Source organism: Triturus cristatus, chromosome 2_1, assembly GCF_964204655.1.
Source record: "Triturus cristatus chromosome 2_1, aTriCri1.1, whole genome shotgun sequence".
Classification (NCBI taxonomy): domain Eukaryota; kingdom Metazoa; phylum Chordata; class Amphibia; order Caudata; family Salamandridae; genus Triturus; species Triturus cristatus.
In genome coordinates, this window is record NC_140581.1 from 1,119,719,790 (window position 1) to 1,119,745,861 (window position 26,072).

General features: G+C 40.0%; 1 protein-coding gene across 1 annotated transcript in view; it reads left to right on the forward strand.

Moving 5' to 3' along the window:
• The window catches only part of STAP1 (signal transducing adaptor family member 1), a 414,195-nt gene that overhangs the window by 209,190 nt on the left and 178,933 nt on the right, over positions 1-26,072 (forward strand). The gene's annotated exons all lie outside the window — the stretch shown is intronic.

The window sequence follows — 26,072 nt, forward strand, 5'->3', positions numbered from 1 at the left end:
ACTGCAAGACGTACAAACTCTTAATAAGGCCCTAGTGTTTTCTAGGAGTTGGTTCCAAATTCTTGGAGCTTGCCGTGAGAATGCCGGTTTCATTGTCTTTCCCTTTATTTTGGGAACTCCAGTAGGAAGTTTGATTTGACTCTAGTGTTCCCCACCTCTTGAAATGCGTGGCCTGCGGTATTTATACAGCAAATCGGAAACAGAAAGATCATGGAGCAATATATTGTGTCAAGAATATCGAAGACGCAAATATTGTGAAAGTAAGTTTCTATAGGTAAGCAAAGATTTTGACTATATATAACTCCACATATATTTACTTTGACAATATGTATATATTTCCATGGAATGTACATGTAGGGTTAAGAATAGTAAATCTATACTTACCTATACTAACTTACCTTTTCAATTTATAGGTCCTCAATATTTTTGGCAATGTATTATGTACACATGATACTTTTGTCTACGATATTCTGTCAGTGATCCATGGCCTGCATTTTCGTTCTCTGGGGAGGCCTAGATGTAAGACATTGAGTGTGAAAAATGCCAGTTTGAAGTTAAGTTTGGCTTCACTGGGGAGCCAGTGTAGATCTCTCAGAAATGGGTTTGCGTGATCTGATCTCCTTGCACCTTTGGAGAGGTGAGCTGCCATATGGAGAATTGCTTTGAGTGGAGCTATGGTGGATTTTTGGAAAACCCAAAAGTAGAGCATTGCCACCATTTAGGAGAGAGGACTAGAAACCTGTGCCACTTTTCTGAATGATTTAAGAGAGATGAATGTTATCAAAACAATCGGAAGATGTCTGTGACACTTGTTCAAGTGGAAGCATTATGGCACTGAGTTTATGTCCTGGGTGCTGGTCAGTCATGTTCTGCCCTTTACTGGTTTGTCAATTCATGGGTCACACCCATCTCCGAGATGGCCCACAACCTTCACATCTCGCTATTGCAAATGGATGAGTGTTGGAAAGGCCTGGTATAAACACCCTTAACTAGAAAAAAGCCAAAAGTGAATTTGCTTAATTTAAAAGGATTCTTTCCAAATCTTGTTCAAAGAAATCCTGCAATGTCCTGGTAACATGAAGGCCTGATTAGTGTAAGTCCGCCTGAGGTGTGATTTTTCCATAGCGGCAAAATTTGCCTTCTGTGAATAGTAGTACTGAAGTGGATCTAATGGCTGACTCAGGCATTCTAAAGAATGCTTCATGTGACCCACACAAGACTCAGACCTAAAAGGCGCCCTGTAAGGTAAACAACACATTTGTTTTTTTTGAATGGGCAGAAGCTGTTTGGTTCACTGTGGTGACTTATGAATACAAGTAGGAGAGTCTGACCAGCTGCAACCTACCAATGATTGTAAGCTTGTCCCTTCCAACAAAAATAAATCCTCCCCAGCGGTGGTGGGCAATGGGCTAACTGTCTACTTTCAACACTTCCCATTTGTGGATAGGATATATTCTTTTCTTTCACAATAGCTGTTGATCTTTGCAGACCACTAGATTTGAAAACAGTGGGCTTTTCTTCATGTGTCGTGTTTGCTGGGCGCTGCTCTTTATGCCTTTGCTGGATTTGAACTGCCCATGCACTAGACCTTATGCCACTTTTCCCAGTGCTCTGCATGTTTACAAGGCCATACCTTTCAAGTCATATTTTCTGAGGTTTTAGCTATAAATACATATGATTTAGAGGCAATTCTGATGGGAAACCCTTGAAATAATGACTTTCTCCATCCCATCACATTGTCCAACACATAGAAGAAAACTGGGCTCCCAATAAAAATATTAGGTAAACAGCAGCAAAAATGTTTGTGCAGCAAAAAAAATAATAGCCATACCCCAGCAGAAAACGACCTTCAAAATTCTTGTACCCGAAGAAATAGCACCACTTTAAAATATTGTCCCAGGAGATGTAATGTCTATCTAATCGTTATGATTGCTTGGCGGAGCGATCAGTATCAGTGAAATGGTGGCGGTGCCTAGCAGGCACCGTCCGCCAGATTATGATGCTGGCAACAGCCAGCCTTTCCATGGAGGAAAAAAGCTGGTGGAAATTGGTTTCGGGGGCCCATTTAGGGCCCCTCTTGTTTTGGGGGGAGGTGTTTGTGCACTGTGTGGTGCACCGTGTGATGCCTGCCACGTAGTGCAGTGAAAGGCACAACATGCATTTTTAACATCGCGGCGGGTGCTGCAGTCAGCAGCACCCGCTGCAATGTTAAATTGCAAAATGCGACTGCCATGGTGGCGGTCCCATCCTAATTTGGAGTGCGGGCCGCCGCATGCATGGCAGGTGGTCCCGATCCCTGCAACGATGGCGGTCAGACAAAAATCTGACCGCCATTGTAATGACTCCCATAGTGTTGTTTGTTAAAGGAACCCTCAAAACCTTGCACTTTCTGTTGATTCCTAGAAATTAACTCTGACTGATGACATATGTGTATGTCTTATATGTGGTTCCCCGCATTTGTGTTAAAACACTTGTTTTTATATTGATTTTATTTGATGTTTTTACAAATATGTATGAATTATTTGACAAGTCTGTTGATTAATAATTGTTGTGTTGGTCCCTTCTAAGACTGGCATAGAGAATTGTTGTGTACAAGAATAAATTAATGTATTGTGTTTTCCAAGAGAATTTACTTTTGATATTTGAATTGTATTTGGAACCCTGTCTCTTGGAACAGTGGGGTCTCTCTCTTTGATATTTACAAGCAGTATGGCCTACTGGCAAGAAAATGCATATGCAAGGATTGCCTCGAAGGAAGGTTTTGGCAGCTGGTTGTGTATTGTGCATCTTTATCAGCAGTGGCAGGAATTAGCATTGCATCACTCTCATTGCGCAAGCAGCCTCTTGGCGCTAATGTGGGAGAACATTTTTTTTATTTTACAGAGTTTTACATAGCGCAAACTTGACCCAAAGATATTGGGTATCAGAGCGCTTTACACAAGCACCAGTTGCGTTACATGAGGACACATTCATTTTTGTTAGGCACGGGGAGATTGAGTGATTTGCCCAGAATCACAGGATGTTGCACGTCCTTGCTGAGACTCAAACCCGCATCCCCAGATCTGAGGTCGACCGCCCTAGCTGTTAGGCCAACTCCTCTCCCCAACAGTGACTGGAGTTCTGCTTCTGACACTGCCATTGTGTAGACAGCACTCTGGGGGCACTGCAGAAGTAGAACAGTGACTGGAGTTCTGCTTCTGGCATGCTCATTGTGCAGGTGGTGTAGATGTGGGAGAACAGTGTCTAGGTGACACAGGGCAATCACTGTGCACACAACTACCGAAACCAGTCAGAAAAGGCCTGTTTGTAGATACAGGTTTCCCTTAACTATTCACTGATGTGTTCACTTTACCCATTGGTCTCAAAGCACAAAGTGGCATGAAAGAGACCATGATCAAATGAGAAACTACACTTATCTTTATTAAAGATTACTACGCACTTCCGCTTAAATTAATCCTTCAGTCTAGCTTGTTTATTTTTCTGTGCCTTACCAATAGCTGCAAAAAGAACAATTGATGGACAGAATGCAGAACAATGTCACACATCCACCTTAGTACAGAGATCTGGGCTAAATCCATCGTTTTTTTGCTTCCAGTGCCATTCCAGTTTGAACCCAGCCATATGCAAATCAGTCTTGACCCTCCACCCAATGGGAAGAGTCCTGCCCGAACTACCAGGCCTGGTCCTTCCTTGAGTGGAAACAAGCATCCTAACAACAGTTTCGGGGTTTCCCTCCTCATCAGCCAGGATAGCTTGGCTCCAGTTGCATGGAGAGCACAGGATCCACATCTGGGCATACCCCTCCCACTTGGGGTGACAGATGCAAAAAGAACAATTGATGGACAGAATGCAGAACAATGTCACACATTCACCCTAGTACAGAGATCTGGGCTAAATCCATCGTTTTTTTGCTTCCAGTGCCGTTCCAGTTTGAACCCAGCCATATGCAAATCAGTCTTGACTCTATACCCAATGGGAACAGCCCAGCCCGAACTGCCAGGCCTGGTCCTCCCTGGACTGGAAACAAGCATCCTAGGACCAGTTTCGGGGTTTCACCCATCATCAGCCAGGATAGCTTGGCTCCAGTGGCATGGAGAGCTACTAATAGCTGCCTTCCTTGTGCTATGGAGCTCGCCAGTACGTTTGAGTGATTCTGACTCCGATCACATGACTTTTCATTTGAAAAGTAACTTTATTTGCATTTTACAGACCCCCAGAAAACTCAGCTTGTTGGTTATGCCGTTTGGTGTGCTTTAAGGTATATCAGATCATGTTATAATATCGCCCACTATTTATATGTCATTTCATTTATTGTATGCTTGGAAACTAATTATGGAACTTTACACGCCCATATCTTCGTACTCTTATACCCTTCACTCTCTGTTCATAAGTAGTCATCTTTGAACTGTATATATCATTGCTATTTACCTACGCTGCACCTTGCAAGATATGATTATACGGTACTTTAGTTGCATAACGCTTTACCAGTTTTCTGCACTGCATTCATTTATGGCCTGTGATACTTCGGTCCTTGTACCTTTATCTTTTTTTCAGTATTGTGCTTAGCTAGCAAATTTTAATGTTTCACGACTGTTCATGAACCGTGTCACTCATTAAACCTTTACATTTTGGCATTTTCCCTCAGCACTTTTAAGCACATTATTTAAAGTACTGCCCGCTATTCATTTTAGCACATTGTATCAATGCCGAACTCATCTTCATATAGCTGTTTCTGCTGTGCTACTCTCTGATTGTGTTGAGCTTTAGCGTTTGTGTATTTATGCTGTCCGCCATATGAATTGGTCTGACTACCTATGATGACCATATAGTGTGAGGCTTAGCCATGTGTTATAATATTGCACTTTATATTCCCACTTGTTACTGCACAATACATTGCCTTTCTCATTAAACAAGTCAACACACTTTTGCAGAGTTTCTTTAAATTATATTGCACAACTGCTCACCAAGCTAAAACTTACAACAACAACAAAATATTATTAATCACATAGGCGAAACCTAATGCGTTTACCAATGCTTGTTTCATCTGGTGAGCTGCCGTTGTCAAGTGTTCCGTCCCAGCCATAGTGGGTGGAATTATCTTCTCTTACATGTAGAATGCTTTAGGGGTGTGATCCATTATCACCAGTCCGGTGCGAAATGTTTGATATTCTAGCAGAATCTCCTGTAATTAGTCTTTCAAGCAATGTGTAAAAATTTCGCCAATTCACATAACATAAAATGTTGCATGAATTTTACCTGCATGCGACTGTAGACGAAAATGTATCACTGACAAATTTCCATTGAACAATATATTCTATCCTCAAACTAGTCTCCTACTTGTATTTTAGGTGACTTTTTTGTCCACGGTACGCTCTTGTGGTGAAAACTTTCTGGAGGGACTGGTGAAATATTTTTCTGCAATATGCATAATTTTGAAAAACTCCTATGATTTTCATGGAAATAAATTGCAGATATTGCACACCCCTACTCTAGTGGGCATCCATTTAATTCCATTATCTCCAAGGCGTTGACCAATCATGAGCAAGTGCGAGACTGGGGATTGATCACAAATTTGATTGAACCTCAGATTTTAGAATTCATGTATTGAGAGGGGGTATAACACATTTTTAGATCACAGTAGTTATGCTCCAATGATACTTTTTCTCAGCAACTAACTCCCAGGTGTGCTCTGATAGTATAGCAGGCTGCCATCTACTAATATGCGGCAGTCATTATCTCTGTTCCTCAACAAAAGTGATATGTCATGTGATACTATGATCACCAAGTTCAGCTCAATGCCTTTGTTTGTCTCACCCTACACCCGGACATCCCTTCCCTCCGGGATATGTATCACTTTTGTTAGCCAAGGGTTGTAACTCAACTCGGAAACTCAATGCTCTTTTTCTAGGATATTTCATGTCCGCAACTGGGAAATGTATGCCTTGTGGCCCTTTTCATGGGAAGCTTTCCATGTCTGTCCTGGAGGCCCTCTCTCAATCACTCAGGTACATCTTTTTGTATTTGTGCTGAAGTTTGCATTTGTTTCAAGCAGGGAGTTAACATTGATATAGAGAGAACACAAGTGAGCGACACTGCAGAGTGCCCTGATTTTTTATTAAAACACTTACGGCCCTTGTATCCCTAGTCTCTGAAGCAGCGGTCTCACACATTTTATGTAGTAAGAGCTACTTCTAGTTCATGAAAATCATTCTAATCTACTAATACTATTAGTCATGTAATAGTGACCACATCATAATAGACTACATTAGTTGCCTCCTTACTCAAGATTATCAGCGGTGATCACCTCTGAACATCTTTTCACAAGGCTGCTTTAACCTTTTTGCTACTAGGCCTCCCCCCCCCCCCCCCCCCGTGCTAAGCCTTTTTTTTGGCTATTTGGGGTAGTTCACGCTTATGCCCCTGTAACGTTTTGTTTACATAAGGTATCCATGCTAAATTTGAGTCCTTTTCTTCCAACATCATGGGGATTTTAAAGGTATCCAGGGTTTGTGGATTCCCCAAGAGGGAACCCAGAAATTAGCCAAAATACGGCTACATTTTGTTTTTATTTGAGAAAATGGGGAAAAAGTGCTGCAGAAGAAAGTGTTTGGTTTTATCCTGCAAATGGTATCAACAAAGGGTCTGTGGTGCTGAAATCACCATCTTCCCAGCTTTCAGGGGCAGGCATACTTTTGTCAGAAATCCAACATTTTCTACACAGTTGTTACATTTTACTGGTTCATAGTCTATTTTTGCTACTTTATGTGCGTTCAACCTCCTTCTAGTTAGTGGTAGAAATGGGTATGAAACCAATGATGGAAACCTATACATTTCTGAAAAGTAAACAACATTCTGAATTCAGCAAGGGGTCATTTGTGTAGCTCATTTAAGTTTATTTTTTATAGAACCTAACAGTTGAAAATAAGAAATATTGAAAATTAGTTGAAAAAAACAGCCATTTATGCCAACGTTTTCACCTGTAACTTCTTCTAAATATGACAGATTTTTCAAAGCAATATACCGTTACATCCACTGGACCCTTCTGGTTGTGGGGATATATATGACTTGTAGGTTCACTAAGAACCGGAGGAACCCAGAGCCAATAACAGCTGTGTATTTCAATGGTTTTTCATTGAGTACCAGGTATATAGCAATTCATTCGGTAAAATATAAAGAGTGCAAAATAAGTATCAAGGACACCTATGTATTTCCGAAATGGGAAGACAATATAAAGTTTAGAAGCAGTAGTTATTTGCACATCTACAAAATTGTGGGTACCCATACTAGCATGTGAATTATAGGACATTTTTCAAAGTGACTTCTTTTTTAAATATTGTCTTACATTTGGAAGGCAGAAATGCCTAGAAAGTCTCCGGATAAAAATGGTACCTCACTTGTGTGGGTAGGTCTAGTGCCTGTGACAGGAAACAGCCCGAAACGCAACATGGACATATCAAATGTTTCTATTAAAAACTGACCATTTTTTGCAATGTGCCTAGCTGTGGATTTTGGACCCTAGCTCAGCCGGCACCTGGGGAAACCTAGCACACCTGTACATTTTTAGAAACTAGACACCCAGGGTAATTCAGGATGGGGTGACTTGTGTGGCTCTCACCAGGTTCTGTTGCCCAGAATCCCTTGCAAACTTCAAACTGTGTAAAAAAAAAAACACATTTTCCTAACATTTCTGTGATGGAAAGTTATGGAATCTGCATGGATCCACAACCTTCCACCCACCCGCATTCCCCAAAGTCTCCCGATAAAAATGGTACCTCACTTGTGTGGGCAGGCCTACTGCCTGCGGCAGGGAAGGGCCCAAAACCTATTGTGGAGCCATCAAAATTACCTATCACAAAACGACCTGGTTTTGCAAGGGGGGCACCTGGATTTCTGGCCCCGGGCTCAGCGGCCATCTAGGAAAACCTACCAAACCCATACATTTCTGAAAACTAGACCCCCGGGGGAGTCCAGGGACGTATGACTTGCGTGGACCCCCAACGTTTTCCTACCCAAAATACCTTGCAAACCTCAAATTTAGCTGAAAAAAATCTAATTTTACTTGAAGACCACCAGGAACCGGATGCGAGCTGTCCTATGAAGGATGTCGAGTGCTGAGCGGTCGGTGTCCGGCGGGAGCACCAACAAGCCTTGGCAACAGCAACCCACGCAGAAAGTCACGATAGTGTACGGTTCGGACCAGCAAGGTCCAGGAGACTCACCACAGCAAGGGGAGTCAGGGCAGGCCTGGAGCAAACAGGTTAGCACAAGAAAAGCAGAGTTGACCCTCAAATGAACCCACAGGCCGGAGGCACAGGGGTCGGGAGAGGACCTCGAGCAGTTTCACTAAACAACAGGCCACGGAGCACTTGGTGCGAGGAGGTCGAAGATCTTGGTAGGAAATGGTGCCAGAGGTTGGGGCTACATGGAGCGCAATGCACTTGTTAAAGAAATGCCAACAAGCACATGCACTTACAAATTAACGCGGTGCACAGGGGTTTGGGTATTGCAAGCCCCACGAGGGATACTGGCCTCAAACTCGGTAAGTGGACAGATCGGACCTTGATGGATGTAGAAACCCACCTCCTGTGTTGCTGGACCCTTCGGATTCTGTAGGAGCTTGGGTTCAGCAGACCGGTCAGCAGTGTTGAGGTGCCTACGAATGCAGGGGAGTGACTCCTTTACTCCAAGGGAGATTATCTTCAATTGTCTTTGATGCTCCACAGGTCCTGCATGGATCCTGTATGTTGCACAAGCACAGACAATGCAGCAGACTGAGAGGGAGACTGAGTCAGGCCCAAACGAAGTCCAGCGAAGTCCAGAATGCCCAGACGATCGAAGTGCAGTGGTTTCAGATTAGAATCTTGTCCACCATGAATCTAAGGTCCTACAGCCAGGTAAGCCCTTAAGTACCCACGGGAGAGGGTTGGAAAGATTCAGGGGACCCTCCCAGGGGAGGTTCTGGACAGAGGGGATGTTACTCCCATGTCTTTGTCCAGTTTCACACCAGAGCGGGAGCCAGCGGCTCCTAGGACTTCTTTGAACTGAACTATTGTTAGGGACACCAAGTGTGCCCCTCATGTAGACTTTCAGTCGCTGGCAAGAGCACCCACTCAGCCCTAATACACTAAATCCTGTCTGGGAGGTGGTCACACCTCCCTGTGACAGGATGCCTATTGTTCTGCCTACCCCTGCTCGAGTTTGGCTCAGCAGCAGGAGGGCAGAAATGTGTCTCTGGTTGGCAGCAACCATTTTGTGCTGTCCGAAGCTAGAAGGCTGGTACCGGGAACACCAGGGACCCCACAGAGCATGCTTCTCAGGGGTGGAATCATACCTCCCACACTGGTTACCTGCGTGGGGGTATGATTCCAACATGTTTGACACCAAACACGATAGGTATACAAAAACACCAGTGAGCGGCTGACCATGAGTTCCGCACATCAATCTCTATTCAATATATATTAAAAGTTCTGTGCAATACACCTCCGGAGCTTGCTGCAGTGAAGCTCCACTGGCATCCAGAGCAAAGATATTTCCGTTGGAGAGGGTGCACCAGAGAAGAAGTCAAAATCACTAGAATAAGTCCATAAAGTTTCTTTTATTCTTCACAACGTCCGCTTGTCCTTGATGTTACATCTTTTTACATCAAGGACAAGCGGGCACGCTGAATGACGGAAGGATTATTCCAGAGTATCATGGCTGGATGTGACTGATATGACCCGGGATCGTGGGGTTTTCTTCTGTTATTACATTTGAATTGTGCTTGTTTATATTTGGAGGCGTTTTGGAACACAACTTCTCATTATTAATAGCCCTGACGAAGTTCTTATGGAACGAAACGCGTTGGCTGATGTCCAATTCTGATTATTGTGAAGAATAAAAGAAACTTTATGGACTTATTATAGTGATTTTGACTTCTTCTCTGGTGCACCCTCTACAACGGAAATACCAAACACGATAGGGTGTGTTTCAGCCATTTTAGAGTTGGTCATCACGTGGTCGCGTAATGCCCCTCTATATCTAGTATATGGCTGCCTCACTGACAACCCCGGAGAATGTACTCCGTAGGCTGCAGGGGTGTTCTGCTCATGCAGGGGCACCCTCTCACTTAGAGACAAGCACCCTGCCTTTCAGGATTGTAAAGGCCTGCTATTGGGGAGACTTATTGGTTTTAAGCTCAGTGACCCTTAGATATTGTAAACCTATATCTTAAGTAAGTGGTGCATGCACCGACTTACACAGGCTACTATGGTACACCTGTAGTTCCATTTTGCATGGTCTCACATGGGTGGCATAATACATGCTTCAGCCCATTGGAGGCCTCAGGGGTACATATGCCCTGGGGACATGTATACCATATACTAGGGACTGACAAGGGTACCCCAGTATACAATCTGGAGTGTACCTAAGTACATAACATAACATTTTAGGGAGAAAGCAGATGGACTGGGGTCCTGATTAGCAGAATCCCAGTCAGACTAGTCAAAAACAGCATCACGTCAAGCTAAAGGTGGAGGTAACCATAAGAAGCAGATCCTACTTTCCCACACTTTTGAACTCTCAAGTATCTGCCCCTGTCTTTTGACCTTTGTTGACAAATGGTTTCATTTGGTGAACTCCTGTATATTTTGTTTTAGTTAAGGGATTTTAAAAAGCACTCTTGAATGCCAGAGGGTTGTCATAGCCCAGGAAATTGATAAAAGCAAAAGGGCAGAGGGTTGCGCCTTATACAGAGGCAACCTCATAACTGTTCGAAAAGCCATGTTGTTTTAGGTGCTTCATGATGTTTAAGCCAATCTTCCGCCAATATAGAAGACCATTGCGATGATTATATATTGCCAACAAGCATGCTTTGAATACACCAATAATATTAAAAATAAGGTGGTCCGACCAGATCACTTAGAATGGTGGCTGAACATAAATTGAATAATCAGGCTATAAATTGAGTCCAAAGATCACTTGTCCCAATAGGAGGCAAAATTAACCAAGAGATTTAAGATTTATGCAGCAAGGTCTTCTAACATGGCTAGTATCTGAAAGACAGCATTGGAGTATAACTGTACGTTTCCTCAAGGCCAGAGTTGTTTGTACTTGTGTATATCATGAATATCGAAGCCAAAATATCCATGGGACAGAATCTTGTGACCACGATATCTAGGGACGAAATATCAAAAAGTAAATTTGCATAGATGTTCCATATGTGACACCACCTGTAAGTACATACGTACATACCTTAGTTATTTATATATACACATGTGAGCAAGGTGGCAGTGACCACCGAAACACGTTGTTTCTGCTGTTTCGCTTAGAATAAAGTAATATTGCAACCAGCTTACGGAGTGTCGGTGCCTGCTTTCGGAAACCCATGAAAAGGAGCAGGAGTGGAAGTATATATATCTCTCCACTTCCACTCCTGCTCCTTTCCCTGGGCTGAAGCTGGTTGCAATGTCACTTTATTCTAGCAGAAACAACGCGTTTTGGTGGTACTTTTAGCCAGTTACCTCTTGTTTTATATCCATATATTCTGGTAATGATATTCTGTCTCATCAATATTCTATCTTCTATATTTCATAGCACATTTGTTTGCACTCAAGAGAACTTAGAAATACCAGATCCAAAAATGATCTAAAAATGCACCTGTCGTATGAGGACCTCTATGTGTTGATATTAAATGAAGGTTCATGCCCAAAAAAGAGAATATCTATGCCCATGATTTGGCTGCATGTGAGTTTATTTATTTATTTTATATAAGAAACCTTTATTACACATTAAAAAGGATACAAACAAGGGCCTACAACCACAAGGGCCGGCCGCTAGAAAGCTCGGGAGCCAGCAAGGCAGCGCCATACCTTCAAATGAGCCAGAAGCAAAAGCTCCCGGTAGTTCGTAAGCACATATAACAGGCCGCGGCCACAGTCCAAGGGCTATCAAAAAGGACGGTTTCATATTTTTTAATAGAAGAAAAAAAAACAAAAAAAAAAAAAACAATAACACACAAACAAGGCAATGAGAGTCCCAAATAGCGTGAGTTTATTTTTTAAACTGGATAATTGAACAATTCTATGTAGGTCCCATCTGCCTCCTTCATGGTCCTAACTCAAAATCGTATGCTCAGGTTGAACCAGATCAGTTCCAATTAGGGAACAATCTGAGGTGTGCAGTAAAACTGAATCCTCAGAGATACGGGGGCCTATGCTATATTACTTGTCATCAGTGCTGCCTTTAGGCAGGGAAGTGGTTTTGAAATAACAGCTTGTGCAAGCCGGCTCAGTGGTTTGACTCTCTCTCTAGGATCAGATGAAGATTGTTTACTATGTGGGATATCAGCATAGCTTCTCTCATCAAGTCATGGTGAATATTCGAGTCAGAAGAGAGATAAAGGTCCCTTAAGTGACCAAAGACTCTGCAGAAAAGAAGTAAAGAGGACAGTACAGCGTTCCTGACCTCTTCATGTGGTCAGCTGAAGATGACCTTTCCTTTGGTGTCGACCAGTTCCTTTCTTAAAGGCTTTCCCACAGTTGGAGGGATGCACAATCTTTCTGTGCAGGATTCTAAACCCATAAACATCTGAGCCCTGAATGTGCTGTAATGTGTGGTCAGTTTCTGTAATGTACATGGGGGCCTTTCCTAGAACTCTTTGTGTGTGGTACATAGTAGTTTCAATTGCAAATTAGTTTCCGTAGCGAACTGGTGGAGCCCTTTGATATTCTATCTAATGTGGTTGTGTTTATTCAACTTGACTGTTAATTTGTCTGTTTATAGTTGCAACCATTGTGGCCTGGTGATGATTTTCTTATGTAGGGTGTTTTTAGGCATAGTTAAGGTTTAGTCTGAAACTTTCTGTGACCTGTTGAGACAGTGTTGCGTTGGACAGTGCCTGGCTGGGAAATAGTGTTGCACAGAGCAGTTTCTCTTTTGATTTGTCTTTGTGGGTCTTTGCGAACAGCTTCTCAATATAAGCATCTGCATTGTTTTGGAATGTGTTTGGGTGAGAGAAATAGCCACCCATGTGCACCAATACCAGAGTAAGATTTATTTTATGGTATTATAAAGCTTACAAAAAATGGTACAAAATCCATAGTTTTAGAGGAGGAAGGAGGAACAATTACTGTTGACTTTTGTTCTGATATTGCAACGCTCTATTATTTACAAAGTCTACTCCTCGCAGCGCTATGGCGTAAGAGTGCCCCCCTAGACCCCCTGCAGAGCGCCACTCAGCAGACAGAAACGGGAAAAATAAAATGATAATAAAACCATTTTATTTTTCTTTCTGCTGCAGGCAGCCAAGTCTGGCCAGGGCGGGGCCATGAGGAGTGCAGGGGGAGGAGTTGTGTACACTGTAAAGTTTAAGACTATCCAAACCGTCATGCACACTTAGATCTCTCTCCAACCAAGCTGTGTTGTACAACTGGGTGGAGTAGATCGACAGGGTCCTAGAACCACCAGTGAGGGTTTAGTTGTGTTCCTTTGCAGGATGGCACACAGCAACCCAGAGCTGCATTTATATACCACTGCTGCTTGCCGGGACTGCAGTAGAGAAGACAGTGAAAGGAGGTGGGCTAGCTGAACTGGCATAATGCTCAGACCCACTGGGCCTTTGGTTGATGAGTCCACTAGGACTGCACGATAATAGAATGCGATGAAAAAAAATTCTGTTCAGTACAGCGTAGAACTACTGGAGGGATCCATTTTGGTCTCTAACTGCGCCCCTTTAAGAAGCGTGGAAAGGGATCACTGACATAATATCGACTACAAAAATATAGACTTACAAAAATATCGATGCCAAAATATAGAATACCAAAATATCGAAGTCCTATCTCCAAACAGGAACTTACAAAAATATCGAATCCAAAATATCGTTGTAAATAATATAGTTAGTCAAAATATCGAATTTTTTAACTGTTTTAAAAGTAATGTTAAATTAATGAAATAATACATATAATTAACTGACACATACTTAAAAATACTTAAATAACAGTAAAATTAATGAATAATTAAAGTAAGTAAAAAAAAAATTTATACATATATCTTAACGTGATATTAATTAAAAATATTCAATATTTTCTGTGTAGGATAGCGGGCGCGTAAAATTTACTATTACCACTCCAGTAAGTGCAATAGTAGGGAAAGCGTTGGATAGCGGGAGGGTAAAAATTACTATTCCCACTCCAGAGAATGCAACAGTAGGGAAAGCGTTGGATAGCGGGAGGGTAAAAATTACTATTCCCACTCCAGAGAGTGCAATAATAGGGAAAACATTGGATAGCGTAGGGGTAAAAATTACTATTCCCACTCCAGAGAGTGCAACAGTAGGGAAAGCGTTGGATAGCGGGAGGGTAACATTTACTATTCCCACTCCAGTGAGTGCAACACTAGGGAAAGCGTTGGATAGCGTAGGGGTAAAAATTACTATTCCCACTCCAGAGAGTGCAACAGTAGGGAAAGCGTTGGATAGCGGGAGGGTAACATTTACTATTCCCACTCCAGTGAGTGCAACAGTAGGGAAAGCGTTGGATAGCGTAGGGGTAAAAATTACTATTCCCACTCCAGAGAGTGCAACAGTAGGGAAAGTGTTGGATAGCGGGAGGGTAACATTTACTATTCCCACTCCAGTGAGTGCAACAGTAGGGAAAGCGTTGGATAGCGTAGGGGTAAAAATTACTATTCCCACTCCAGAGAGTGCAACAGTAGGGAAAGCGTTGGATAGCGGGAGGGTAATAATTACTATTCCCACTCCAGAGAGTGCAACAGTAGGGAAAGCGTTGGATAGCGGGAGGGTAACATTTACTATTCCCACTCCAGTAAGTGCAACAGTAGGGAAAGCGTTGGATAGCGTAGGGGTAAAAATTACTATTCCCACTCCAGAGAGTGCAACAGTAGGGAAAGCGTTGGATAGCGGGAGGGTAACATTTACTATTCCCACTCCAGTGAGTGCAACAGTAGGGAAAGTGTTGGATAGCGTAGGGGTAAAAATTACTATTCCCACTCCAGAGAGTGCAACAGTAGGGAAAGCGTTGGATAGCGGGAGTGTCAAATTTACTATTCCCACTCCAGAGAGTGCAACAGTAGGGAAAGCGTTGGATAGCGGGAGTGTCAAATTTACTATTCCCACTCCAGTGACTGCAACAGTAGGGAAAGCGTTGGATAGCGGTAGGGTAAAAATTACTATTCCCACTCCAGAGAGTGCAACAGTAGGGAAAGCATTGGATAGCGTAGGGGTAAAAATTACTATTCCCACTCCAGAGAGTGCAACAGTAGGGAAAGGGTTGGATAGCGGGAGGGTCAAATTTACTATTCCCACTCCAGTGAGTGCAACAGTAGGGAAAGCGTTGGATAGCGGTAGGGTAAAAATTACTATTCCCACTCCAGAGAATGCAACAGTAGGGAAAGTGTTGGATAGCGGGAGGGTAAAAATTACTATTCACACTCCAGAGAGTGCAATAATAGGGAAAGCATTGGATAGCGTAGTGGTAAAAATTACTATTCCCACTCAAGTAAGTGCAATAGTAGAGAAAATAATAAATGTATATTTTTTTTAATTAATTAATTATTAATACAAAAACAAGTATTACAATTAATTACCAATCACACAAGAATTAATTATTTATAAATACCAATACATTTTTGTTTAATGAATTAACTATTAATAATTAATTAACAAACAATTGTTTTTAAATAACAAACATTAATAAATGCAAATAATACCAAGTAATAATTAATTTATAATATATTAATTAAGGATATACACAAATTATTTAAATAATTATTTTTTTCAAATTAAATTACTTCCCACCCTATTCCCCTATAAACCCACAACCCGCTACAGAAGTAAAACGCAAAATTAAATTAAAAATAATTAATAATTCCTATAAATTATTATTTAATGTACTATAATTAAATTACTTCCCACCCTACTCCCCTATAAACCCACAACCCGCTACGGAATTAAATTACAAAAAAATAAAAAAACATAAAATTCATTAATTTAAAAATATTCTAACATACATTCCAATATTAATACATACTTTTAACACATATACTAACACTTAAAACACTATAAAAAATTCGATATTTTTAACAACTATATTATGACTGTCGATATTACTTACTTCTATATTATTGCAATCGATATTTCTTTCCTGTTTTTCGATATTCTTGTCCACTATATTTTTGCAAGTCGATATTCTGTCCATTCGATATTAAAAACTCGATATTCTGGCTACTCGATATTTTTTTTTCGATATTATGTCTAGTTACCGTGGAAAGCAAGAAATTGTATTTAACCAGAGCCCAAATTGCTCAAGGGTCCCGGCTAGAGCAGATGAGGGCGGCTATGAGGAGCATGAAAATGGGGGCCCCACACACAGTGAACCACTTGTTTTGTCAGCACTGAGGGATGTGCAACGCACATCTACATCTATAGAGAGATAAGGAGGGCAAGTGATTGCAGAAATGAGAAATGCAGGAGTATAGGAGAAGATCGTGCTTGCCTTCAAGCAGAGGGGACCGTACAGCTGGGACGAGAAAAAATTATGATCTCGCAGTGCAGTAGGTCTACCCAGAGGGGGCAGCAACAAGTCCAGCAGGTTAAAAAGATCTTTGGGCTGTGGAATACTGCAAGGCTAAAGGCGGCGATAGAGGCTAAAATTAATATTTTCTCGCAAGTGGGAGCTGTGGAATCATTCGTCATTAGCATTAGGGACAAGATGGGTTAGAAGGAAATGATAATATTTGATTTAAGTGCAGTTTAAATGTTTCCCTTTGATTTTTGAACAAGATCTAATAAGATGATGGTAGCATTATAGAGGACTGGGTTTTGGTGCTAAAGGTCTAGGGGCCAGATGCATCAAAAAATGTTTTGCGATTCGCAATTAGGGAATCGCAAAACGGCATGCATGAAAGTGTGTTTAACACTTTCTGCGATTCCTAGAGGATCGCAAATGACCTACCTCATGAATATTAATGAGGTAGGTCGCAATTTGCGACCTCCTAGGATTCGCAAAAATCCTGGGGATGGTGGCCTGCTGGGGTCAGCAGACCACCATGTCTGTGATTGCTTTTCAATAAATCAAACTTTTTTTTTTTGTAAAGCAGCTCGTTTTCCTGTAAAGCAGCTGGTTTTCCTTAAAGGAAAACGGGATGCTTTACAAAAGAGAAAATGAAAACTTTTCATTTTCTAAGTGCTGGCAGTGGTCCATGGGACCACTGCCTGCTCTTCGAAAATGTATTTATGGACCCCTTCCCATTTGCGAATAGGTTACCACCTACTTGAAGTCGGTGGTAAAATACAAATGTTTTGCGACCGCATTTCGGACATAAAACATTCATACATACCGATGCGATTCGGTATTAGGAAGGGACACCCTAAACACGCCCCTTCCTAATAGCGAATCGCAAACCCATTTTGCGATTCAGTAACAGGTTACCAAATCGCAAAATAGGGTTTGCTGCAGCAGAAGGGCATTTTTTTGCGTTCGCAAACGTATTCTGCACAACTGCCATTTGCGAAGGCAAAATATGCTTGATGCATCTGGCCCTTGGTGCTGATAAATGCTGGCGCTGATAATGTGTCTTTCACTTCCATATGCCATGTTCCTCTCTCCCCACGCCTCTTATTTCTCGACTAATTATGAAGAGAGAAGATATACCACTCCTAGAGGGACACCAAGTGATTGACCATTACTGAAGTAAGATTTCTCAATATGCACTGTGCTTTGGAAGGACTTTTCTGTTTTTAGCTTTGCACTTATGTTGGGACGGATACAATTTCCTAAATTATATGCTTCTGGTGCTAAATTAACAAAAAATGCGAAAACATCAAAGTTCTCTTCATAAAATGGGACTTTATTTACTTTTAAACTTTTGGCATATATTATTTTGACTCTGAAGCAAACAAGGATCGCAAAAGAAATAATTAATCAAAGCACTATTAATTATATTTTTATGAGTTAATAGGAGTCTTGGTTTTCACTGTTTTAGGTAGGACTGCCAATGTGTGAATTTAATCTCTGGCCTTTTAGACATTTTAGTTGAAGATAATAACTTGTGAGGCCGGAAGATGGAAGCTGTTGGCAAGAGTGACATTAGGTTGCAACCTTTCTTTTGGCCTGCAGGACACCATGAATCCGATTCACAGTGCATTTTGAGTGAGTAAATTGAATTTACACATGCAAATTACTTGAATTATGAGCACAAATTCAAGTCTGAAATTGATGAAATATGAATGTGCACTTATAAAGTGATTTTTTAATGTTATTACCTCCACTATGGTGTAAATATATCCCTGCGTAAATCTTCCAGTGAATCTTGTTCTAATCTGCATTCTGGGACAGGAATGCCCTGAAGGTTTGGGCTTCACTTCATGATCCATTCTCGTACAGGGTTCAGCCGGAGATTTTCCCCCTTCAAGGGCAAAAGTAAATCCATTTCCAGTGGAAATGAACACTTTCGAAATTGGGGAACAGGGTTCAGCCGGAGATTTTCCCCCTTCAAGGGCAAAAGTAAATCCATTTCCAGTGGAATTGAACACTTTCGAAATTGGGAAACTGTAGGGGAAGTAGTTTCCCTGTGGATACAATTTTTAGACGTACATTATTTATAATAACACATGAAGGGCTGTCTTTGCAAGCATGTAATTGGGAATACATAAAACTTCTCCAAGGCAATCCGGTTTCCAAGAGTGCACTTTGCAAACTTTATGTATTCAAAACATTGCTAAGTCTGCACTTAAGTAAGGGAGTAAACCTATGGGTGTAGATTTACACATTTAAAAAAAATGGGAGGACCCCAATGTATGAAGTCTGTCAGTCCTGTAGGTTCAGTGGGGGTAACCAACAATACAACCCCCAAATTGCAGTAGGTTCTCAAATTAATTAAAGCCATGGGCATACGACAGGGAGCAAAATGGTTGTACTAAGCAGATTCAGTGCCACTTCGCTGTCTTTCTACGATCATAACCACCACTTTGGCAGATCGAGCTGCCTGTGGGAAACACTTTGAGCAGCTTGCTGATAAACTTTCCTTTCAAAACAAAACTGAGTGGACTCATGTGGTAGTCAGATAACATTGTGGTGAATAAAATCAGAAAAACAGGGTAAGGGAGTAGACTTTGATCTGCCATTCGATTGTTGCAGATGTTCTGGGATTATCTGCAGGTTTGTTATTTTCACGACACACCTCTGAAGTTGGATAGGGAAGATGACCTGTAAAAGAGTGGAATCCAATTTCACTTTAAATCGCAAAAAAACCTTGCGTTTTTTTCTTCTTTCTTTAATGCATTTTCATTTTATTTTCTTAGTAGAGCATGGGTATTATTTTTTATCGTGGACCCTTTTTGTAGTTTTGAACACCTTTCCTCAAATGCCTATGCTGAAAAGGTATCGATTTATCATGGAAACGTGCATACAACACGCATAGACAAAGCCAAGATATAAAAAGCAAAAGTACAAGTCCCTGAATGCACAGTTCTGGTAACCTGCAAGCCAGACTAGCTTAAGCAGTCACACATGACATGGCCTTCTTGGCAGCGTTCTTCATGAAAGGATAGAAAATAACAAGCACAATATTAATTTCCTCTCCATCCTGTTGACAGTTTTGACATAGGGCCTTATTATGAGTTTGGCGGTGCGGATGTGTGTGTGGGAGCGGGACCGCCCCCCTCTCGTACTGAAAAAAGTGTGTGAGCACCGTCTTCCAGATTGAGTTTTTTTTGTCACTGGTGGGCAGTTCTATGATGGTCCCACAGCAGTACCTATAGAACAGCACCGTAATGTGAATGCCAAAGCAAGTTTCTGCAGGGCATATACTATCAAGTCCATGCCCTGCAGGAACTGGGGATGAACAGATGGGCATACCATGTGACCCCCTGCATGTATCACCAAGCACAAGGCCCCCTTTGTTTCCTCACCGCCAAACTTTTCAAGGCGTGCTCCCCACTGTGAAAAATGAGGCGGGGGGGAAACTCCTAATATGTTTGGCAGGGTAGCAGCGGCCCCGCCACGCATGTTGCGGCCTCAAGACAACTGCAAGACCACCAGGGATCGCGGATCCATGGCTGTAGCAGCGGTCCCATGGCGGTCCAACTTGTAATAGGGTGGTCGGAACACCAGCATAGCATTAGTCGCACCGTCACAGTGAGTTTGGCGGTCCATCGGACCGCCCAACTCATAATATGGCCCAATGCCTTATTTTTTTTTTTCACAACTATTTTATTGGGGTTTTGCCCGCAAAGTGACCCATCAGGGTTGTATACATCCACAGTATTCTTCAGGATGAATTATGTTTCTGTATGCACAGACAAAGGAACCAAGTAAAACATGATAAACATAAACACATGCACATTAAGGGCACATTAAGGGCCAGATGCACGATTGTATTTAGCAGTCGCAAACGGGAAATCGGCCCGTTTGCAACCGCTAAATAGATTTGTGCAATGTACAAACCCTATTTTGCAAGTCAGTAAACTATTAATGACTTGTAAAATAGGGTTTGCGACTCGCCATTAGGAAGGGGGCATGCCAAGTTCATCCCTTCCTAATAGCGAGTCGCACTTCTATGCGCGATTGTTTTGCGACCGTAGTGGTTGATGTGGCTTCATCTAGCAAGGTCCAGGAAGAGTCTGGCTGCAGCATGCTGTATGGTCTGTAGTGATCGGAGGAACAAGCTTTTTCATGGCCAGTGTTAACATTTTGTTAGTAGGCACAGGGGTTCAATGCAGTACGTCTTTGTAATGGGAAGAATGAATGATAACGAAACAACTGAAATTTGCTGGTATTAGTTTCACATTGCTTGGCTTTAATGATTCACATGCAGAGTAGATTATTTTGTAACAGTGTGCCACTGAGAACATCATATGCAATATTAGTTTGGCATAAGAGCAAAACTCCTTTCATGAAGCGTGACACCCGCACGCCTCTTTCTCATTAGAAAAACTCCAGAAATTCCACATTATAAAAGGATTTGAATTGTGAATATTGCAAGTATAATTTGTACAGTCAAGCCTAAAAAGTAAGGAGTACTATTTGTCCACTTTTAAACCACAAAAAAACACCATAAAACTAATAATCTAAAGTATAGTTCAAAGATAACACAACCAACTACATAAATGTAAGTAAAAGTGATGGAACAGATCATGAACATTAAATCAGTCATCAACACATATTCCTTCTTTAGGTCGAATTCGACTAGACAGCCTACTAGACAGCTGAGTTTTCTAGTGTGCCAACAACATCTTATGGACATTCAGAAACCTTCCCTGCAAATACATTCTGCCCTTTGCTTACTGCTGGCTTTGTAGTTTGTAACTCAAATGTGCTTGCTTTCTATGTGCTGGCTTTATTTGTTTTAAACTGTCCATCTTCAGTGCGTCCCTTTCCTCGCCCAACCCCTGTTTACTGTATTCTTCCATCAGTACTGAATTTATGGAAACAGGCCTTTTAACTCTTGCTCTTATCTTGTTACATTTGATGTGCATTCAAAGACATAGGTCAAATGTCAGAATCTGTCTTCCAGGGGGCTTTTACTTTTCTTTCTCGGACTTCAAAGTAAGGGGATTTATGTGCTGCTGGGTACTCATGTGAGACAGTCTGTAGGATGCTATTTCTTTCTAGCTGGCTATTCAGGATGTGCTGTACAATGTTATTTTATTTTCTAGCATAGAACTAAATCTAAATGTCTGTAAATGAACTGTGCCAAAATATTGGAACATGGAAAGCACAAACGAAGAATTATTTTGGGCAATTCTGAAGTGTGGTGGAAACAATATTTTAATAAGACCAAAACAAATCAATACACTAGATGATAACATTTACACACACTATAATTTGTGCACAGAATAATTATTTTAGTAAAAATATATGTATGTGCAAATATAATGGGCATTTCAATTGAAAATGTGTTGTCTGTATTGACAGTGTGCTTCCACACCATGCATACTCCACTTTACCCCACTCTACACTACTCTGACCATTTCATGACACTGCATTGTACTTTGCTCCACTCCACTCCATATGACTGCACTTTCCTCTACATCACTCCACTCTATGTCACATAACTCGATGCCTCCCTACTGTACACCACTGTACTCTATACCAATAAACTTTACCCCACACTACTCTACTGTGCACCACTACACTCTTCACCACTGCACTTTAAGGCAATCCACTCTAAGCCACTGTAATCTACTCTGCACCACTGTACTCTCAGACACTGCACTCTACCACACTCTGTTATATGCCACTTCACTCTACTCTGAAACAATCTACTCTACGCCACTTTATTCCACTTTGCTTCATTTCTCTCTATGCCACTCGGTGTTCGGACAACATATAGAGTAAAAAATATCGAGATGCAGAAATATAGAGTTTTTAATATCGTGATCCACAAATATTGTGATGCAGGAATATCTTTGACAAGAATATCGATTTTATAAAATAGCTATGTTAATATAATTTACAAAAATATAGTAAACATCTTAAAAAAATTATTTGTATGTATTTTAGTATGTTTTAATTATATATGTTATAAATTCTTTGTAGAATTGTTAATGTTTTTTAATATAGGTTGTGAATTTTTAGTTTTTAAATGTAATTTTATTAAATGTAATTAATTGTAATTTTTTGTGTCGTAATGGGTTGTGGAGTTTGTAGGGTACAGTGTGGGAAGTAATTGTAGTTAATTAATAATTTGTAATTATGATATAATTGATGATTATGTACATTGTGAAATTTATTTTATGAGTTAAGTTTTAGATGCTAGTTGTGGTGTTTGTAGAGGTACAGGGTGGGAAGTAAATTAATTATAATTAATTTGTAATTATTAATTATATAATTGATTATATAAATTGTGTAATTAATGTATTTTTTATGCTAAGTTTTAGATGTGGGTTATGATGATACAGGGCGGGAAATACATTAATTAAATTAATTATGTTAATAGTAATTATTTTGCTGATAATTATGTAAATTGTGACATTGTCATAATACATTTAAAATTATTTGTTAATTTATTATAGATTGTGCTATTCATTGTTATATGTTAATTGTGTTAAGCTTTTTAATTTCAATTAGTTTATATGATGGCTGTTATGATTGTGAGAGTATAGTGTGGGATTTTAATGAAATTAATTTGTTTTAATAGATAATAATTATTAAACATTGTAATATATAAGTCATTTGTTTAACCTTTCTTAAAATGTGTAGATATATCATTCTTAAATGTAAATAATTATATTTTTTGTTTTTTAATAGAGTTGTTAAAATTGTATTTGTTTGAAGTGAACTCTCTTTGCTGTTGCACTGACTGGAGTGGGAATCATACAATTTTCCCCTTCTAAGTCTAATGCTTTCCCTACAGTTGCACAGACTGGAATGGGAATACTAAATTTTACCCCTACTGAGTTTAAAGCTTTGTCTACTGTTGGGTACATTGAAGTGGGAATAGTATATTTATTATTTATAAAGCTTTTTTGATATTATATAAATATATATTATGTGTTTGTGCATTTAGTTTTAGTTTTTATAGATAAAAAGGTATGTAATAAAGATATTTGTATATATTTTTATATACAATTATATTGGCAATATTTTACTTATTTATGTGGTTTATTTGTTGTACTTATTTTTTTGTGTACGGAAATATGTGTGTGTATATCTCCACTGAGACCTTGCTCACGGTAACGCCCATATGAAAATCACATGTTTTTAACTTTTTGGTATGTTGCATCATTTCCTGTGTCTCAATTATATGGCATTATGGGATGTGTAGTACAGTATTACTCAGGCTCAAAATTAATTAAAGAATTTTTTTTTTAAATAAATTCAAATTAATTATAAAAACGAAAATGAAACTAAAACAAACCTTATCTTCACTAAAACCGTTTTTTAGTGTTAATAGGTACACATTGAATCTCTGGTAAACTGGATCCATATTCTATTTTTATATTACATTTTTTATACTTTTCTGTTTCATAAATTTTTGGTTTGGTTTTTAATTATTCGTATCTATACCTGAAGTGGACATATAATTTGTCATCTCAATTTGTATAATAATTCTCCAAACATTTAATACTCCTCGAGTGGAGAGTGATTTTTTGAGTTTTTGGGAAAACCCAACGTTATGTCACAATTCATTACATACATTATTGATAACGATACCAACATAGCGGATGAGGCTGAAGACTAATGTGACTATGTACAAAAAAAAAATACAAAGGTGAAAATTAAATGATAAATGGTTAAAATTATAGTTTGTATCACTATAAAGCGAGAGGCTCAAGATATGGTCATAAATTAAGTCGCATTCTTTTAGCAATCATTTTACAAATGTGTGTAGAGTTCCTCACTCTGGTTTAGACCATACGGGGTGAGAGACCGTAAGTTCAGAATATGACGGGATTCTTTTTGTCTCAATTTTCTCTCCCTGTCACCACCTCTTTCCTGCTTCTTTACCGTGTCAATGCCATAGAAATTTAACAATTTCCAATTTCTGTGTGGTTTGTTTCCATATGCTTGGCAACCGCATTATTTCTGTCTTTATGATCTCTCTTACATGTTCAAGTATATGTTTTTTAAGTTCGCATATGGTGCTTCCTACATATCTTAGTAGGCAAGGGCATTCAATTACATAAACAACATACTGACTTTTACATGTAATAAGTTCTTGTATGTTCCAGGTTTTTCCATCCGCCATTTGTATATCTTAAGTATTTTTAGAAATTTGGCAAACTTTGCAGTTATGACATGGCAATAGAATAGATGTTTTCCATAAAGCCATTATACAAGACATCTACAAATTAAAAAAAAGACAAAGATATGTGGACAACTTGAATATCGAAGAACGGAAAGCATTAGTGTATCTAACTAAAGATGAGAAAATTTAAATAAAAATAGCAGATAAAGGTGCAAATATCATTATTTGGGACAAACAAGATTATGTGAATGTGGCATTTGAACGACTAAATGACATAGCCTAGTACAAAAGACTACAAACCAATCCTACACAAAAGAAGAAGATGATTTTGGATAAAAAAAACTGAAGGAATGGGTGGATTTGAAATTGATAGATCAAGATGAATGAAAATATCTAACTGTCCAACACCCAATTACAGCTACAATGTACTTCCTCCCAAAGATTCATAAAAATCGCACTAGACCACCAGGGAGACCTATAGTATCAGCTAATGGATCTTTACTTGAACCAATGGCCAATTACATCGATTACTTTCTCTTACCTTTTGTTTCCAAGTTAAGTTCATACATCAAGGATACAAGTGACATGTTGAGACACCTGAATGGCACTCCATTGCAAGCATCCTACAAATTGATAACGATGGACGTTGTGTCGTTGTACACAAATATAGACGATGAGATTGGTATTTCAGCCTGCAAATTCTTTTTAAAAGAAAGGAACATCCACTATACTCAACATAACATCATGTTGGAGGAAATGATCAGAATGTGCCTTACACAAAATGTATTTTATTTTGGAGAGGAGATATTTAGCCAAACAAAAGGCTCCGCAATGGGCTTTTCTTTCAGCTCAAGCTATGCTTGCCTCACGATGGACTGGTGGGAGCAAAAATAGGCATGGCAATCCGACAATGACAAATTCCTAAACAGGATAATTTTGTGGTTACGCTTCATTGATGACCTTTTGATCATCTGGGATGGGTCAGATCAAGAGTTCAAGGAATATTTTGCAATCCTCAACAAGACACCGGCAAATGTCAAGTTCACATATGAATTGAGCAAGACAAGAGTAACCTTTCTGGATACTGACATTTATATCTCAGAAAATCAAATACACACAACATTGCATAGAAAGATCACAGCAACAAAGGCTACTTTATACGCAAGCAGCTTTCACCAACAGTGCCTGTTCCAAAACATTCCCTATGGAGAATTTTTAAGATTACGAAGAATCTGCTCAGAAAATAGAGAGTGGCTAAAACACAGCGCCTTAACATCAAAAAGATTTGAAAAAAGAGGATATCCAAAAACACAAATCAAAAAAGGCTGGTAAAATGCAAACCAAGCAAATAGAAAAGACCTATTGCAAATAAAACCAACAAATGAAGG